This window comes from Coregonus lavaretus (assembly GCF_964263955.1).
Source record: "Coregonus lavaretus genome assembly, chromosome: 18".
In the NCBI taxonomy this organism is placed as follows: domain Eukaryota; kingdom Metazoa; phylum Chordata; class Actinopteri; order Salmoniformes; family Salmonidae; genus Coregonus; species Coregonus lavaretus.
In genome coordinates this window covers 11,168,001-11,188,066 of record NC_140005.1, presented here as the reverse complement: position 1 = coordinate 11,188,066, position 20,066 = coordinate 11,168,001, and positions in this window count along the sequence as shown.

The following is a 20,066-nucleotide window of genomic DNA, read 5'->3' as shown; positions in this document are numbered from 1 at the left end:
TAATTCCTGCGTCTGCGTCCTGCCTCTTCGTATACTCCGTACGCGTCACAGAATCACACACCAAACGAAAATGGATGCAGCAGGAGTTTCCCAGTGCCTCAACCAGCACCAGCAGCAGCTTGCCCAGTTGAACACCGCCATGCAGGAAGTGCTCCAAACTCTGCATAATCTGCCTAGCGCTCCGGTTCCACCTCAGGGAGCGGCGAGTGCCCCCAATCCACCTGTTCCCGTGCTATCACCCACTCCTGCGGGAACCCTCGCCCTACCGGGGCGCTATGACGGTAAAACTACTAAATGTAGCGGCTTCCTGCTACAGGTTTCCCTTTATCTGGCGCGTCAGCCTGGGGCATATCGATCTGACCAAGCCAGGATAGCGCTGGTGATTTCGCTTCTTAAAGGAAAGGCGCTGGATTGGGCCACGGCAGTCTGGGAAGGAGAGGAGGCAGTGGCACTTCCCTACCCCACGGAGGGAAAGGATGGGGGTGAGCGTCTCCTCCATCTACAACAGAGAGAAAGGCCCGTGTCCGAGTACGCTCTGAGCTTTCGCACGCTGGCGATGTCTTCCGGCTGGAATGAGCGTGCTCTGCGCACGGCCTTCAGGAGAGGCATACGGGAGGATATCAAGAAGGAACTCGCATTTCGGGACGACGAGATGGACCTTGATACCTTCATCACCCCGTCCATCCGTCTTGACGACATGTTGAGAGAGAGAGGGTGTTCCCAACACCTCCCGGAGCTTCGACGCTCACCCCATCTGAGCTATGGAAGCCGCCTTGTTTCCGAGTCCTCACCCATGGAGGTGGGCAGCACCCCCTACACCACCACGGACCACAGATCTTCTGGCGGCTCCCTATCTAGGCGGTATGACTCCCGTCGCCGCTCCGTGTTTGTTACGTCAGCTCCTATCACAAAACCATTGTTTTTAGTTCCCATAACGGTGACTGGTTATTCCTTCTCTTCCATTTCTACCGCAATGATAGATTCCGGATCAGCGGGGAACCTTATAGATAGGGAGCTGGTCTCTGAATGGGGGTTGTCCACCGTGCCACTGCCATCTCCGCTACACATCACCTCACTGGACAATAAACCCCTTGGATCAGGCACCATTACGCATGTCACTCTCACCATCACCATTCCCCCACTACCGGAGCACCACGAGGAGCTGTCATTCCACATCGTCACGTCACCCCTTCACCGGATCGTCTTGGGATTGCCCTGGCTCAGACTACACAACCCCACCATTGGAGCACCAAGAGGATCACAGCCTGGTCCACCTCATGCCGGAAGACCTGCCTGCCGGTGGTTTGTTGTTCCACGTCAGTGGAGAGTCCGGAGTCCGCCCTCCAGCCCAACATTCCACGTGAGTACGCAGATCTCTCCGATGTCTTCTCTTCATTAAAGGCTACGTGTCTCCCTCCTCACAGGCCCTGGGACTGTGCCATTGACCTGCTGGAGGGACCGAAGAGTTGCATTTACCCCCTTTCCATGGCGGAGACTGAGGCCATGGAGAAGTATGTGGCGGAGACCCTGAAACAGGGGTTCATCAGACGCTCTACCTCTCCTGCCTCTGCCAGCTTCTACTTCATAGCCAAAAAAGACGGAGGACTGAGACCATGCATTGACTACAGGGGGCTGAACGCAGTCACCACCAAGTACCGGTACCCCCTCCCTCTGGTTCCGTCGGCCATCGAGCAGCTACGAGGGGCCTGGTACTTTACCAAGTTGGATCTGAGGAGTGCCTACAACCTGATCCGAATCCGGGAAGGAGACGAGTGGAAGACGGCATTCAGCACTACCTCAGGCCACTATGAATACTGCGTCATGCCCTACGGCCTCGCCAATGCACCATCTGTGTTCCAGTCCTTCGTCAATGACGTGTTCCGGGACATGCTGAGTAGACAGGTGGTGGTGTACATCGACGATATCCTGATCTACTCAGCTAAGTTCGAGGAGCACGTCAGAGATGTCCGAGCTGTCCTACTCCGCTTCCGGGAACACAGCCTGTTGGTGAAGGGGGAGAAATGCGAATTCCACCAACAGGCCATCTCCTTCCTGGGATACCGGATCAGTCCTCAGGGGGTGTTCATGGAAGGATTGAAGACGGACGCCATCAGGTCATGGCCAGTTCCCACCACCATCAAGGGCCTACAGAGCTTCCTGGGCTTTGCTAATTTCTACCGGCGTTTCATCAGGTCCTTCAGCTCCATAGCCGCCCCGCTCACCTCTCTCCTTAAGGATGGGCCTCAGAAGCTGGCCTGGAACCCTGAGGCTGACGCTGCCTTCAAATGAAGGAGAGGTTCACCACAGCATCCATCCTAAAACATCCAGATCCATCTCGTCCTTTCATCCTGAAAGTGGACGCATCGGAGGAGGGTGTGGGTGCGGTCCTCTCCCAGCGGCACAGTAAGCCAGAGAAAATCTTTCCCTGTGCCGTTGTCTCTAAAAAGCTTACCCCCGCAGAGAGGAACTATAGAGTTGGAGACAGGGAGCTGTTGGCGGTGGTCCTCGCTCGGGAGGAATGGAGACACTGGCTGGAGGGTGCAGTCATCCTTTAGGGATTCTTACTGACCACCGGAATTTGGAGCACATACGGGCAGCGAAAGGGATGAACTCTCGTCAAGCCAGGTGGGCCCAATTTCTCACTCGCTTCCAATTCATTCTGTCCTACCGCCCAGGATCCCAGAATGTGAAGGCCGACGCACTCTCCAGGATGCACCATACCGGAGAAAGGAAGGATCTGAGGGGTCCTATCCTGCCCTCGTCTCTCATCGTTGCTCCTGTCGTTTGGGATGTGGACGAAGACATCCGCCTGGTGGCTCAGGAGGACCCAGTGCCTGACAACGCCCCTCCGGGGTGCGTGTATGTACCCACCAGTGTCCGTGACCGCCTGCTGATCTGGGCGCACACCACCCTTACAGCAGGGCACTCTGTTATTACACGCACCCTGCACTCTCTAGCCCAAAAATACTGGTGGCCCACCTTGGCTTCTGATGTCTTGAAGACGTAAGGGTGGTGTGCGCCCAGATCAGCAGGCGGTCACGGACACTGGTGGGTACATACACGCACCCCGGAGGGCCTAGTTACAGTTTTGACTTAAATCGGCTTGAAAATCTATGGCAAGACTTGAAAATGGCTGTCTAGCAATGATCAACAACCAACTTGAAAGAGCTTGAGGAATTTAAAAAATAATAATGTGCAAATATTGTACAATCCAAGTGTGCAAAGCTCTTAGAAACGTACCCAGAAAGACTCACAGCTGTAATTGCTGACAAAGGTGATTCTAACATGTATTGACTCAGTGGTGTGAATACTTATGTAAATGAGATATTTCTGTATTTTATTTTCAAAAGATTTGCTAAAATTTCTAAAAACATGTTTTGACTGTCATTATGGGGTATTGTGTGTAGATGTGTGAGAGAGAAAAAATCAATTTAATTCATTTTGAATTCAGGTTGTAACACAACAAAATGTGGAATAAGTCAAGGGGTATGAATACTTTCTGAAGGCACTGTATGTGTGTTCGGGGGAGCTTTTGTGTTTCCACTGAAATGTTGACAGACCGATGAAGGACTCTAAAGAATCCTCACCATTGAACTTTAAGGCAAGCCGCATCAGATTTGGAAACTTCATTATTTACAAGTTTTTCCGAGAAGGGAGGACTGCAAGCTGCCAATGACAGCGGCAGAGTGCAGACTAAAATGAGTCATGGTTCTGAAAATGTACATGTTTAGTTCATGATAATTATAGGCCAGACAAGAAATGAAAAACGATGTGGGGAGGTTTACAAAAGCAGTGACCAAGTTTGACAAGTGTCGTCGGATTAATAAAGTAAGTCTTCTTGATTATAAAAAATTAGGACGTTTTTCTTTTATCAAATATTTTATTATCACAATCATGGGTATATTCAGTCACATCCTCTTTTTTCAGTATAATTATTTTATGAATCAGTAAAAATTATCACAAGTTCGGCGGTATGAGTGGATTAAGTGCAGTATGTACAGTCTATTGCAACAACATGCAGCAGATGAAGCAGAGACTAAAGCTAGTCCACCCGCTTGCTATGTCCATGGAGCCACGTTAGTAGCAGTCTCCTGCTGTCCCTACTGCTGGTGAAAAAATACATCAAATCCACGTGTTCAATGTATGTATAAACACTGAAGAAGGCTATGAAGCCGAAATGTCTGTGTATGCTATCCCTGATGCAGTGAAAATAATTAAAAACATTGAATAAGGAAGTAAGCTTTATGCAACATCTTTTTGATTGCGGACCCATTACACCTTTATGTTTGTATTAACAATTATAGGATGAATGTTCGGCTTTGTCAGTCGGTAGACCAAAACATTAGCATTTCAATAAAGTGAATTAAACATTTCAAGTATTGCCCGGAAATGTTACATTGAAATAAACATAACATTACTCATCAATTTACCTTGTTCAGTTCAGGAAACAGTTCTAGAAGAACCAGGTCCAGTCAACTGAGAAAAATAGACGCAAATGAATACAAACTCTGTGACACATCCTGGCCTTTTAATCACTGATCTAAAATGTGTTTACTTCTGTTTAAATCATACAGTACAGCTATACAGTCTAACAGCCCTTAAAAGTTGTGATAAATTGTGGTAAACTATGCTGTGTAGTGTACTGCACTGAATACCATGGGTGCCATACTTTCGAACATTAGAAGAAGTTTAAGTTCAAGGTTAAGTTTAAGCATCAGCCAATTAAAATCGTTGACGTGCATTGTGGCTTGTCCCATCAGATAACCTGGCACACGTTAGCCCTATGCTAACCTCACCAGGTGGCAGTGATTATTTCCTTTAACAAATTCCTCATCAGCCTATCAAAGATCTTAAACTTTTTCTCCACAAACCAATGGCATTTTGTTTTTCTATTTCTACTTTTCTATTTTTCACAAAGACAACAACAACAGCACAGTGACAACAAACATCAAAAATGACAATAAACAATAGAAGGGGATAGGGTAGCCAGCGAGCCCTGCCACAAATGTCCATGCTGAAGCACTGTGGTTACGCACTTTCCAATTTATAAGTATTGTCCATTTGACTGATAGGAAGGCCAATGCAATGATGCATTGTGTGGTTCTAGGTTGGATATTGTCCACCCTACTTCCTAACAGGCACACTACAGGACAAAGTGGGATACATACATACAAAATACCAGACAAAATATAATCTACCTCAGTCCAAAATCTTTTGACGGCTGGACATTTCCAGAACAAATGCATTAGTGTGCCAACCTCACCGCAGCCATGCCAGCACAAATCTGAAAGGCTTTGATCCGTCTTTTTCAACCTGTGAGGTGTGATACAAGCCCTGTGTAATTTGATACCTTACACAGTTGGCTATTGATGTTGTGTTTTTCCATATTGCATCCCACTGTGCTGCGGTGAGACACACCCAATCCTGTAGAAATGTTGCTGTTTGGGGAGGAGAGGCCAACCAGCTTGTATAAGGTGTAAACTGTTCCTTTCCCATTAGCAGCACCCCTCAGTTTGTTGTCCATCACACTTTTAGATTCCTCATCAATACGCTTTGAGAAAATACTTTTAAAAATTGATTTGAGCTGCAAATACAGTAGAAATGCCATATAATTCAGGCCAAACTCTGCTATCAACTCTTTAAATGGAATGATATCTTCGTCCCCACCTGACTGATGTTTTGACGTTGCCAGGTACCATTAGCCAGTGTCTTACCACCTGCAGTAAACAAGGGGTTATTCCATATTGGACATGAAGGATGTTCCATTGATAGATAACCTTTTATGTCGTCTGGTTTGCTTAATATAAGGAATTTGACATGATTTATACTTTTACTTTGATACTTAAGTATATTTTAGCAATTACATTTACTTTTGATGCTTAACTATATTTAAAAACAAATACTTTTAGAATTTTATTGAAGTAGTATTTTACTGGGTGACTTTCACTTTTGCTAATTTGTATATGATCCTTGCCTGGCTTTGGTAGCAGAACGTATGCTCACCGGCATTGACTGATTATCATTTATGTAATTGTATAGTAAAACAAGGAGTGGAGACAATGTGTTCTGGAAACATTTGTAAAATTCTATACTGTACCCATCACCTGGGGTTTTTCCAGCGGAGAGGACTCTAATGGCAGATATGATTTTAGTTTCCAGTACAGGTGCCTCCATAACCTTTCTATGATTCCCCTTAAATGTACTACACAAAGGATTTTTTAAAACTTTTTGCATTGTAATTTCAGAAAATGTCCATACTATATCTGTGGACGGAATGGACGTGTTTCACAGTATTACTTACCCGCCAGTGTTGTGATTGGCTGTGATATTCGCCTATTCGCATCCTGTAGCACTAACTCCAAAACGTTTTGGGACACTGTAAAGTCCATGGAAAATAAGAGCACCTCCTCCCAACTGCCCACTGCACTGAGGCTAGGAAACACTGTCACCACCGATAAATCTACAATAATCGAGAATTTCAACAAGCATTTTGCTACGGCTGGCCATGCTTTCCACCTGGCTACCACTACTCCGGCCACCAGCTCTGCACCCTCTGCTACAACTTGCCCATGCCCCCCCCCCCCCCCCCCCCCGCTTCTCCTTCACACAAATTCAGACAGCTGATGTTCTGAAAGAGCTGAAAAATCTGGACCCCTACAAATCAGCTGGGGTAGACAATCTGGACCCTTTCTTTCTAAAATTAGCCATCGAAATTGTCGCAACCCCTACTGCTAGCCTGTTCAACCTCTCTTTTGTAACGTCTGAGATCCCCAGAGATTGGAAAGCTGCCGCGGTCATCCCCCTCTTCAAAGGGGGTGACACTCTAGATCCAAACTGTTACAGACCTATATCCATCCTGCCCTGCCTTTCGAAAGTATTTGAAAGCCAAGTTAACAAACAGATCACCGACCATTTCGAATCCCACCGTACCTTTTCCGCTATGCAATCCGGTTTCCGAGCTGGTCATGGGTGCACCTCAGCCACGCTCAAGGTCCTAAACGATATTATAATTGCGATCGATAAAAGACAGTACTGCGCAGCCATCTTCATCGACCTGGCCAAAGCTTTCGACTTTGTCAACCACCGCATTCTTATTGGCAGACTAAATAGCCTTGGTTTCTCTAATGACTGCCTCACCTGGTTCACCAACTACTTCTCAGATAGAGTTCAATGTGTCAAATCGGAGGGCCTGTTGTCTGGACCTCTGGCCGTCTCTATGGGGGTGCCACAGGGTTCAATTCTCGGGCCGACTCTATTCTCTGTGTATATCAATGATGTCGCTCTTGCTGCTGGTGACGCTCGGATCCACCTCTATGCGGATGACACCATTTTGTATACATCTGGCCCTTCATTGGACACTGTGTTAACAAACCTCCAAACGAGCTTCAACGCCATACAACACTCCTTCCGTAGCCTCCAACTGCTCTTAAACACTAGTAAAACTAAATGCATGCTCTTCAACCGAACGCTGCTTGCACCCGCCCACCCGACTAGAATCACTACTCTTGGCGGGTCTGACCTAGAGTATGTGGACAACTACAAATACCTAGGTGTCTGGTTAGACTGTAAACTCTCCTTCCAGACTCACATTAAGCATCTCCAATCAAAAGTTAGATCTAGAATCGGCTTCCTATTTTGCAACAAATCCTCCTTCACTCATGCTGCCAAACATGCCCTCGTAAAACTGACTATCCTACCGATCCTTGACTTCGGCGATGTCATTTACAAAATAGCCTCCAACCCTCTACTCAGCAAATTGGATGTAGTCTATCACAGTGCCATCCGTTTTGTCACCAAAGCCCCATATTCTACCCATCATTGTGACCTGTACGCTCTTGTTGGCTGGCCCTCACTACATATTCGTCGCCAAACCCACTGGCTCCAGGTCATCTATGAATCACTGCTAGGCAAATCCCCGTCTTATCTTAGCTCACTGGTCACCATAGCAACACCCACCCGTAGTATGCGCTCCAGCAGGTATATCTCACTGGTCATCCCCAAAGCCAACACCTCCTTTGGCCGCCATTCCTTCCAGTTCTCTGCTGCCAATGACTGGAACGAACTACAAAAATCTCTGAAGCTGGAGTCTCTTATCTCCCTCATTAACTTTAAGCGTCAGTTGTCAGAGCAGCTTACCGATCACTGCACCTGTACACAGCCATTCTGAAATTAGCCCACCCAACTACCTCATCCCCATATTGTTATTTATTTTGCTAATTTGCACCCCAGTATCTCTATTTGCACATCATCTTTTGCACATCTATCATTCCAGTGTTAATTACGAAATTGTAACTATTTTTGCACTATGGCCTATTTATTTATTGCCTTACCTCCATAACTTACTACATTCGCACACACTGTATATATATTTTCTGTTGTATTTTTGACTTTATGTTTTGTTTACCCCATATGTAACTCTGTGTTGTTGTTCTAATCGCACTGCTTTGCTTTATCTTGGCCAGGTCGCAGTTTTAAATGAGAACTTGTTCTCAACTGGCTTACCTGGTTAAATAAAGGTGAAATAAAACATTTTTTTATTCCCTTGTCAAAATGTTTTATTATATATTGTATTATTTGTTGTCAAAATGGGAAAGCGCTTCTGACATTGTGGCTGTGTTATCTAGTGGAAATTGCTCTGTAATTTCGTGGTTGCTAAAATTCTACACTGTTCGCTCAATTTCAATTTATGTGAGAAAACGAGCACTGAATAGTGTAGGGAATCATTGTACCATCTAAATCGCTCTGAAATATATTTTCAATAACAACAAATATCGTTTTTACAGCTGTTTGAAGCTGGTGGACCAAAACCGAAAGTAAAAGCCCCAAGAGCGAATTGAGCCTTTTACTTTCGGTTTTGGTCCACCAGCATCAAACAGCTGTAAAAACGATATCTGAAAGAGATTCTCTTAGCCACTAAAATGCTGACACTTGTGAGAGTCTAAACGAGATTCTCTTGTGAGAGTCTAAAAGAGATTCTCTTAGACACTAAAATGCTGACACCAGTGAGAGTCTGAAAGAGATTATTTTAGCCACTAAAATGCTGACACCAGTGAGAGTCTGAAAGAGATTATTTTAGCCACTAAAATGCTGACACCAGTGAGAGTCTGAAAGAGATTCTCTTAGCCACTAAAATGCTGACACCTGTGAGAGTCTAAATGAGATTCTCTTGTGAGAGTCTAAAAGAGATTCTCTTAGACACTAAAATGCTGACACCAGTGAGAGTCTAAATGAGATTCTCTTAGACACTAAAATGCTGACACTAGTGAGAGTCTAAAAGAGACTGTTTTTAGTCCATCGAAGAGCAGGCGGACCCCCTCGAACCTGACCTCTTTTCCAACACACTTGCCCAGGAATTCTGATGGGAAAACACTCATGTCATCTTAGAGCAGTGGTCACCAACCTTTTCTGAGTCAAGATCACTTTTGGAGTCAAAAGCCAAGCTGAGATCTACCCAAAAAACTTGTACAAAATACATGATTTAAAAAATGTAAGCTTATGCAACATTAACCTAATAAAAACAGTTCTGGAATTAGGTTTGTGCAGTAGGCCTAATACATTATCACAGCATATTGGCTATATGCTTGGCCTGTCAATATTGTTCTTCTCAGACCATATTATATTTCAAAACTTGAGCTATGAAAACAAAATACAGTGAGCTCCAAAAGTATTGGGACAGTGACACATATTTTGTTGTTTTGGCTCTGTATTCCAGCACTTTGGATTTGAAATGATACAATGACTGGTGAGAGTAAAGTGCAGATTGTCAGCTTTAATTTTAGGGTATTTTCATCCATATCGGGTGAACCGTTGAGAAATTACAGCACTTTTGTACATAGTCCCCCCATTTTAAGGGACCAAAAGTATTGGAACAAATTCACTTGTATGTGTACTAAAGTAGTAAAAGGTTAAGTATTTGGTCACATATTCATAGCACGCAATGACTACATCAAGCGGGTGACACTACAAATTTGTTGGATGCATTTGCTGTTTGTTTTGGTTGTGTTTCGGATTATTTTGTGCCAAATAGAAATTAATGGTAAATAATGTATTGTGTCATTTCTGGAGTCATTATTATTGTAAATAAGAATAGAATATGTTTCTAAACACTTCTATATTAATTTGGATGCTACTATGATTACAGATAATCCTGAAGTAACTGTGAATAATGATGAGTGAGAAAGTTACAGACGCACAAATATCATACCCCCAAGACATGCTAACCTCTCACCATTACAATAACAGGGGAGGTTAGCATTTTTGGGGGGGTATGATATTTGTGCGTCTTTAACTTTTCACAAACTGTACATGGATGTAGACCCCTTCCACAGTGATCATCTCCATGAAGTAGTTCTGGTTGTGTTTCTTCTCTGTGCTCTCCAGTCGGTTGGCGTTGTTCTTGAACAGGTCATTGAAGAGCTAGGGAGTTCAAAACAAATATCAACATCACTTTAAAATGCAGCAGAGAACATAACAACATGAAAGAACACTTCCAGCAGTGGTGTTATATTTCTAGGATCTGTTGCCATTTGGCTGAGCGATCAAATGGCTCTCCTAACTAAAAACACTTGTCAGCTGAGGTAAGTCTGTGTGTGCCAGACACAGGTCGGAAAAGTATTAGTTTCTCTTTCAAATATTTAATGTGCATTTGATTTAGCTTCCCCAGTCTAATGGAACCAATGGAATAGTGCAAAGTCAAAACTCAAGCCCGGCATCCTTTGTAGCCTGGCAGGAGTCAAGCCTGTGGGGTGGGGGGGGGGGGGGGGGGGGTACAGTCCCAAATACCCTCTAGTCCAGGGGTTTGGTTTAACTGACCTGGAAGACCAGGTGTGTTGAATGTAGGCAATCCCTGAACTGATCAATTAGCTCAGCTGCTCAGATGTGGTGCCTAGTTGGAACAAAATCCTGCAGTACCTGCGGCACTCCAGGAACAGGGTTGCCTACCCCTGCTCTAGTCCATTGGCATAGCCCTAGAGGGCCGATGCCGCTCGTTCCATAGTCAATAAGTCCATGAATTCCCTTAACCAAATGTCCATGCTGAAGCACTGTGGTTACGCACTTTCCAATTTATAAGTATTGTCCATTTGACTGATAGGAAGGCCAATGCAATGATGCATTGTGTGGTTCTAGGTTGGATATTGTCCACCCTACTTCCTAACAGGCACACTACAGGACAAAGTGGGATACATACATACAAAATACCAGACAAAATATAATCTACCTCAGTCCAAAATCTTTTGACGGCTGGACATTTCCAGAACAAATGCATTAGTGTGCCAACCTCACCGCAGCCATGCCAGCACAAATCTGAAAGGCTTTGATCCGTCTTTTTCAACCTGTGAGGTGTGATACAAGCCCTGTGTAATTTGATACCTTACACAGTTGGCTATTGATGTTGTGTTTTTCCATATTGCATCCCACTGTGCTGCGGTGAGACACACCCAATCCTGTAGAAATGTTGCTGTTTGGGGAGGAGAGGCCAACCAGCTTGTATAAGGTGTAAACTGTTCCTTTCCCATTAGCAGCACCCCTCAGTTTGTTGTCCATCACACTTTTAGATTCCTCATCAATACGCTTTGAGAAAATACTTTTAAAAATTGATTTGAGCTGCAAATACAGTAGAAATGCCATATAATTCAGGCCAAACTCTGCTATCAACTCTTTAAATGGAATGATATCTTCGTCCCCACCTGACTGATGTTTTGACGTTGCCAGGTACCATTAGCCAGTGTCTTACCACCTGCAGTAAACAAGGGGTTATTCCATATTGGACATGAAGGATGTTCCATTGATAGATAACCTTTTATGTCGTCTGGTTTGCTTAATATAAGGAATTTGACATGATTTATACTTTTACTTTGATACTTAAGTATATTTTAGCAATTACATTTACTTTTGATGCTTAACTATATTTAAAAACAAATACTTTTAGAATTTTATTGAAGTAGTATTTTACTGGGTGACTTTCACTTTTGCTAATTTGTATATGATCCTTGCCTGGCTTTGGTAGCAGAACGTATGCTCACCGGCATTGACTGATTATCATTTATGTAATTGTATAGTAAAACAAGGAGTGGAGACAATGTGTTCTGGAAACATTTGTAAAATTCTATACTGTACCCATCACCTGGGGTTTTTCCAGCGGAGAGGACTCTAATGGCAGATATGATTTTAGTTTCCAGTACAGGTGCCTCCATAACCTTTCTATGATTCCCCTTAAATGTACTACACAAAGGATTTTTTTTAACTTTTTGCATTGTAATTTCAGAAAATGTCCATACTATATCTGTGGACGGAATGGACGTGTTTCACAGTATTACTTACCCGCCAGTGTTGTGATTGGCTGTGATATTCGCCTATTCGCATCCTGTAGCACTAACTCCAAAACGTTTTGTGACACTGTAAAGTCCATGGAAAATAAGAGCACCTCCTCCCAACTGCCCACTGCACTGAGGCTAGGAAACACTGTCACCACCGATAAATCTACAATAATCGAGAATTTCAACAAGCATTTTGCTACGGCTGGCCATGCTTTCCACCTGGCTACCACTACTCCGGCCACCAGCTCTGCACCCTCCGCTGCAACTTGACACTCTAGATCCAAACTGTTACAGACCTATATCCATCCTGCCCTGCCTTTCGAAAGTATTTGATAGCCAAGTTAACAAACAGATCACCGACCATTTCGAATCCCACCGTACCTTTTCCGCTATGCAATCCGGTTTCCGAGCTGGTCATGGGTGCACCTCAGCCACGCTCAAGGTCCTAAACGATATTATAACTGCGATCGATAAAAGACAGTACTGCGCAGCCATCTTCATCGACCTGGCCAAAGCTTTCGACTTTGTCAACCACCGCATTCTTATTGGCAGACTAAATAGCCTTGGTTTCTCTAATGACTGCCTCACCTGGTTCACCAACTACTTCTCAGATAGAGTTCAATGTGTCAAATCGGAGGGCCTGTTGTCTGGACCTCTGGCCGTCTCTATGGGGGTGCCACAGGGTTCAATTCTCGGGCCGACTCTATTCTCTGTGTATATCAATGATGTCGCTCTTGCTGCTGGTGACGCTCGGATCCACCTCTATGCGGATGACACCATTTTGTATACATCTGGCCCTTCATTGGACACTGTGTTAACAAACCTCCAAACGAGCTTCAACGCCATACAACACTCCTTCCGTAGCCTCCAACTGCTCTTAAACACTAGTAAAACTAAATGAATGCTCTTCAACCGAACGCTGCTTGCACCCGCCCACCCGACTAGAATCACTACTCTTGGCGGGTCTGACCTAGAGTATGTGGACAACTACAAATACCTAGGTGTCTGGTTAGACTGTAAACTCTCCTTCCAGACTCACATTAAGCATCTCCAATCAAAAGTTAGATCTAGAATCGGCTTCCTATTTTGCAACAAATCCTCCTTCACTCATGCTGCCAAACATGCACTCGTAAAACTGACTATCCTACCGATCCTTGACTTCGGCGATGTCATTTACAAAATAGCCTCCAACCCTCTACTCAGCAAATTGGATGTAGTCTATCACAGTGCCATCCGTTTTGTCACCAAAGCCCCATATTCTACCCATCATTGTGACCTGTACGCTCTTGTTGGCTGGCCCTCACTACATATTCGTCGCCAAACCCACTGGCTCCAGGTCATCTATGAATCACTGCTAGGCAAATCCCCGTCTTATCTTAGCTCACTGGTCACCATAGCAACACCCACCCGTAGTATGCGCTCCAGCAGGTATATCTCACTGGTCATCCCCAAAGCCAACACCTCCTTTGGCCGCCATTCCTTCCAGTTCTCTGCTGCCAATGACTGGAACGAACTACAAAAATCTCTGAAGCTGGAGTCTCTTATCTCCCTCATTAACTTTAAGCGTCAGTTGTCAGAGCAGCTTACCGATCACTGCACCTGTACACAGCCATTCTGAAATTAGCCCACCCAACTACCTCATCCCCATATTGTTATTTATTTTGCTAATTTGCACCCCAGTATCTCTATTTGCACATCATCTTTTGCACATCTATCATTCCAGTGTTAATTACGAAATTGTAACTATTTTTGCACTATGGCCTATTTATTTATTGCCTTACCTCCATAACTTACTACATTCGCACACACTGTATATATATTTTCTGTTGTATTTTTGACTTTATGTTTTGTTTACCCCATATGTAACTCTGTGTTGTTGTTCTAATCGCACTGCTTTGCTTTATCTTGGCCAGGTCGCAGTTTTAAATGAGAACTTGTTCTCAACTGGCTTACCTGGTTAAATAAAGGTGAAATAAAACATTTTTTTATTCCCTTGTCAAAATGTTTTATTATATATTGTATTATTTGTTGTCAAAATGGGAAAGCGCTTCTGACATTGTGGCTGTGTTATCTAGTGGAAATTGCTCTGTAATTTCGTGGTTGCTAAAATTCTACACTGTTCGCTCAATTTCAATTTATGTGAGAAAACGAGCACTGAATAGTGTAGGGAATCATTGTACCATCTAAATCGCTCTGAAATATATTTTCAATAACAACAAATATCGTTTTTACAGCTGTTTGAAGCTGGTGGACCAAAACCGAAAGTAAAAGCCCCAAGAGCGAATTGAGCCTTTTACTTTCGGTTTTGGTCCACCAGCATCAAACAGCTGTAAAAACGATATCTGAAAGAGATTCTCTTAGCCACTAAAATGCTGACACTTGTGAGAGTCTAAAAGAGATTCTCTTGTGAGAGTCTAAAAGAGATTCTCTTAGACACTAAAATGCTGACACCAGTGAGAGTCTGAAAGAGATTATCTTAGCCACTAAAATGCTGACACCAGTGAGAGTCTGAAAGAGATTCTCTTAGCCACTAAAATGCTGACACCTGTGAGAGTCTAAATGAGATTCTCTTGTGAGAGTCTAAAAGAGATTCTCTTAGACACTAAAATGCTGACACCAGTGAGAGTCTAAATGAGATTCTCTTAGCCACTAAAATGCTGACACCTGTGAGAGTCTAAAAGAGACTGTTTTTAGTCCATCGAAGAGCAGGCGGACCCCCTCGAACCTGACCTCTTTTCCAACACACTTGCCCAGGAATTCTGATGGGAAAACACTCATGTCATCTTAGAGCAGTGGTCACCAACCTTTTCTGAGTCAAGATCACTTTTGGAGTCAAAAGCCAAGCTGAGATCTACCCAAAAAACTTGTACAAAATACATGATTTAAAAAATGTAAGCTTATGCAACATGAACCTAATAAAAACAGTTCTGGAATGAGGTTTGTGCAGTAGGCCTAATACATTATCACAGCATATTGGCTATATGCTTGGCCTGTCAATATTGTTCTTCTCAGACCATATTATATTTCAAAACTTGAGCTATGATAACAAAATACAGTGAGCTCCAAAAGTATTGGGACAGTGACACATATTTTGTTGTTTTGGCTCTGTATTCCAGCACTTTGGATTTGAAATGATACAATGACTGGTGAGGGTAAAGTGCAGATTGTCAGCTTTAATTTTAGGGCATTTTCATCCATATCGGGTGAACCGTTGAGAAATTACAGCACTTTTGTACATAGTCCCCCCATTTTAAGGGACCAAAAGTATTGGAACAAATTCACTTGTATGTGTACTAAAGTAGTAAAAGGTTAAGTATTTGGTCACATATTCATAGCACGCAATGACTACATCAAGCGGGTGACACTACAAATTTGTTGGATGCATTTGCTGTTTGTTTTGGTTGTGTTTCGGATTATTTTGTGCCAAATAGAAATTAATGGTAAATAATGTATTGTGTCATTTCTGGAGTCATTATTATTGTAAATAAGAATAGAATATGTTTCTAAACACTTCTATATTAATTTGGATGCTACTATGATTACAGATAATCCTGAAGTAACCGTGAATAATGATGAGTGAGAAAGTTACAGACGCACAAATATCATACCCCCAAGACATGCTAACCTCTCACCATTACAATAACAGGGGAGGTTAGCATTTTTGGGGGGGGTATGATATTTGTGCGTCTTTAACTTTTCACAAACTGTACATGGATGTAGACCCCTTCCACAGTGATCATCTCCATGAAGTAGTTCTGGTTGTGTTTCTTCTCTGTGCTCTCCAGTCGGTTGGCGTTGTTCTTGAACAGGTCATTGAAGAGCTAGGGAGTTCAAAACAAATATCAACATCACTTTAAAATGCAGCAGAGAACATAACAACATGAAAGAACACTTCCAGCAGTGGTGTTATATTTCTAGGCTCTCCTAACTAAAAACACTTGTCAGCTGAGGTAAGCCTGTGAGAGTGTGGCAGTCTGTGTGTGCCAGACACAGGTCGGAAAAGTATTAGTTTCTCTTTCCAATATTTAATGTGCATTTGATTTAGCTTCCCCAGTCTAATGGAACCAATGGAATAGTGCAAAGTCAAAACTCCCAGCCCCCCACCCCAACCTAGCAGGCTAGGTAAGCCAAATCAAGTGCACCTAAAATATTTGAAAGTAAACAAATACATTTAGATCCAGGTGTGGTGTGTGTCTGTGACCACCTTCTTGTCATTCTCTGACGTGGGACTGAGGATGGTCAGCTCTGGCTGGCTGGGTTTGGGGCTTGGGCGATTCACAAAGGACTGGAGGAATGGCTCCAAATGCTGCACTTTCTGAGATGGCAAAAACATAGAGGAGATTCCTTATACATCACCTGCCAGTTTATTCGGAAATGTTCCACAGGGATGTTGGTCCATGCTGAAGCGGTGGCATCACACAGTTGCTGCAGATTGGACGGCGGTACATTGATGCTGCGAACAGCCCGTTCCATTTCATCCCAAAGATGCTCTATTTTGTTGAGGTCTGGGGACTGCACAGGCCACTCAAACTGAACTCGCTGTCATGTTCCAGGCGATTTTTTTCCACTCCTCAATTGTCCAGTGTGGGTGATCGTGTGCCCACTGGAGCCGCTTCTTCTTGTTTTTAGCTGATAGAAATGGAACCCGGTGTGGTCGTCTGCTGCAATAGCCCATCAGTGACAAGGATCGATGAGTTGTGTGTTCCGAGATGTCGTTCTGCGCACCACTGTTGTAATTCGCCGTTATTTGTCTGTTTGTGGCCCACCTGTTAGCTTGCACAATTCTTGCCATTTTCCTTCGATTTCTCTCATCAACGAGCTGTTTTCACCAACAGGACTGTCGCTGACTGGATGATTTTAGTTTGTCGCACCATTCTTGGTAAACCCTAGACACTGTCGTGCGTGTCTGTAGGAGCAATCCATTTTCGTGAACGGGGTGGTGTACCACATAAACTGCACTCTCAAACTGAGATAGTTTGAACTGAAACAGTTACATTAGTTATGTTACATTGGAGACAATGGATCCCTGCTGATCCCATTTATTTCAACTGGCATACAATAATAACATAGCTGACATGAGTTATATGTGGATTCCACAGGCATGTTGGGCTTACATTCCTAAAGGACTATCCCGGAATTCACAGGAGGCTGCTGAGATCAGACAGATCATAATATTGGCTGGAATGGAGTAAATGGAATGGTATCAAACGTATGGAAACCATGTGTTTGATGTGTTCGATACCATTCCATTAATTCTGTTCCAGCCATTACTATGAGCCCGTCCTCCCCAATTAAGGTGCCACCGGCCGCCTGTGGCAGGAATTATTTTACCATGATGCCCCCACAACATTCTTTCCCCACCCAAGTCAAAAAAGCATGACATACTTATTTTCTCAGTTTGCTGGGCACTCAGTTGATGATTTTCCATGTGGGAAAATAAACAATGTAAAACGCAAATGACTTCAACAGGAGAGCAGGTTGTGTGAGATGTTATTAACATAGAACAGCACAAACAGATCTGGGACCAGGCTACTTGGCCAGTGTTGCATACCTAGATTGACATCAGGCAGCATCTTGTCCACGAACTGAGAGGCCAGACCCCGAGGAGATGGGAAGTCTGCCAGCAGCTGACTGTTGCTCAGCTCAGGGTGCTGGAGCAGTTTCTGGAAGATAGACTGATAGCCAACAATATTTACTTTGTTTACAGATTCATAGAGGGCTGACAGAACAGCTTTTTGTTATTTATTTAGAACAATGGAAATGTGTCTTTGGCTCCCAACCCCCTTGAGACAGCACACACACTTGAGAGACTGGAAGCAATGCAGGGTAAACCACAGTAACCCTATATTTGGGGTTCAGTGGTAGATTCTGACCCCACCAGCCCTAGGATTTGAACCATCAACCCTTTGGTTACTAATCCGCCTCTCTAACCTCTACACTTACTGCAGCCACGTATTCATATGGTGACAGACCACAAAGCTATTTCTGAAGTAAGACCTCTGTTGTTTTACTTGTGTAGGGTGAAGTTGCCCCTAGAAGCTGATCTTGGGTCAGTTTAGCATTTTCCTTACTAATGGTTAAGGTTATGATTGGGGGAGGGAAGCTGATCCTAGATCTGTACCTAAGGGAAACTTCACCCCAGAGCTTGTTTACTCCATAATGACTACCTGGAGGTACTCCTGGAACTCCTCCCGCTTGGAGGTCAGGAGCTCATAGTTAAATTTTTTACATTTTACATTTTAGTCATTTATCAGACGCTCTTATCCAGAGCGACTTACGGTTAGTGAGTGCATACATTTTTTCATACTGGCCACCCGTGGGAAACGAACCCACAACCCTGGTGTTGCAAACGCCATGCTCTACCAACTGAGCTACACAGGGCTTAGGGTGTAGCTACATAGTTCTTGGGGTTGAGGATTATTTTGTAAGGGAGCTGGGCTTCTGGCCTGTTGTGACAGAGGAGCAAATAAACAACATTTCCTAGATGAGGAGGATCTCAGACAATTAATCAAACAATGTGAAAATATGGTTATAGCTATTCTTAGAAATGAACACAACACCAACTCTCATGGGTGGAATTATTAATTGTTACTATTTGTGAGAAGAACCATTTGGCCAATGTACGAGATTAATGTTCTCTTATGTTCTGGCTATCAAAATACAATGGATGGTGAGTGGTTACAGGAACTGAAACATGAAGAAATCACAAAAGCATAATACTTACCATGGAAAAATTCCTGATATCTTCTGTACACAGACCAGTGCTCGGTCTCATGACCAACTGCCAAATAGGAAGGGGAAAAATACATCACTATTACATTTAAAAGTGGACATACAGTATATACTCTGAATATCTCTGCAAAATCATCCCTCGTGTATCTGTGTTGATATAAGTGGGAAGCATACAGTGCTTTCAGAAAGTATTAATACCAAATGACTTTTTCCACATTTTGCTTTGTTACAGCCTGAATTCAAAATGGATTAAATATATATTTTCCCCCCATTGACACACAATACCCCTTAATGACAAAGTGAAAACATGTTTTTAGAACATTTTGCTAATTTATTGAAAATATAATACAGAAATATCTAATTTACATAAGTATTCACACTCCTGAGTAAATACTTTGTAGAAACATATTAGGCAGCGATTACAGCTGTGAGTCTTTCTGGGTAAATCTCTAAGAGCTGGGGGGCTCTGAGGTACCAGAACGCATAAAAAGAAAAAACGCTATAATAAAGTATTGCATGCATATCATCGCATTTGCGTAGTGGCATACAGCAGTAGAGTAGAGGTGCTTGTAGAAGTTGCACACATGGGGAAATCTTTTTGTAGCCTAGGGTCTGGGAAAAATGTTGCCTTTTATAAACGTACTTCATGCAATGCTACGTCATTTTAAATCACTGGAGACTTTAGCATAATATTTTTTTATACCGCACAAATGATCGAAATGACTGGCTACTTTGATGCTGACAAACTGAGATCAATAAAAACGACCTTGTTTTGAATCCATCAATTGCCTAGGTCTTGGTGTGTGCAAACACACATATTGTACAATATGAGGAGGAAATTAATCCTAGAAAAGCTTTCCAGTTTCACTGACTCACCCAATGATGTGCAGCTCACTCACCGGCGATTCCCAGTGCACTGGTGCCAAAAGCCTATCTCTCTCTTGTTTTACTTTATAAAACAATGCTGTTCGCTCAATAGACCTATTTGAAAGTTGATCGAATATTTTGGTAGCCTCT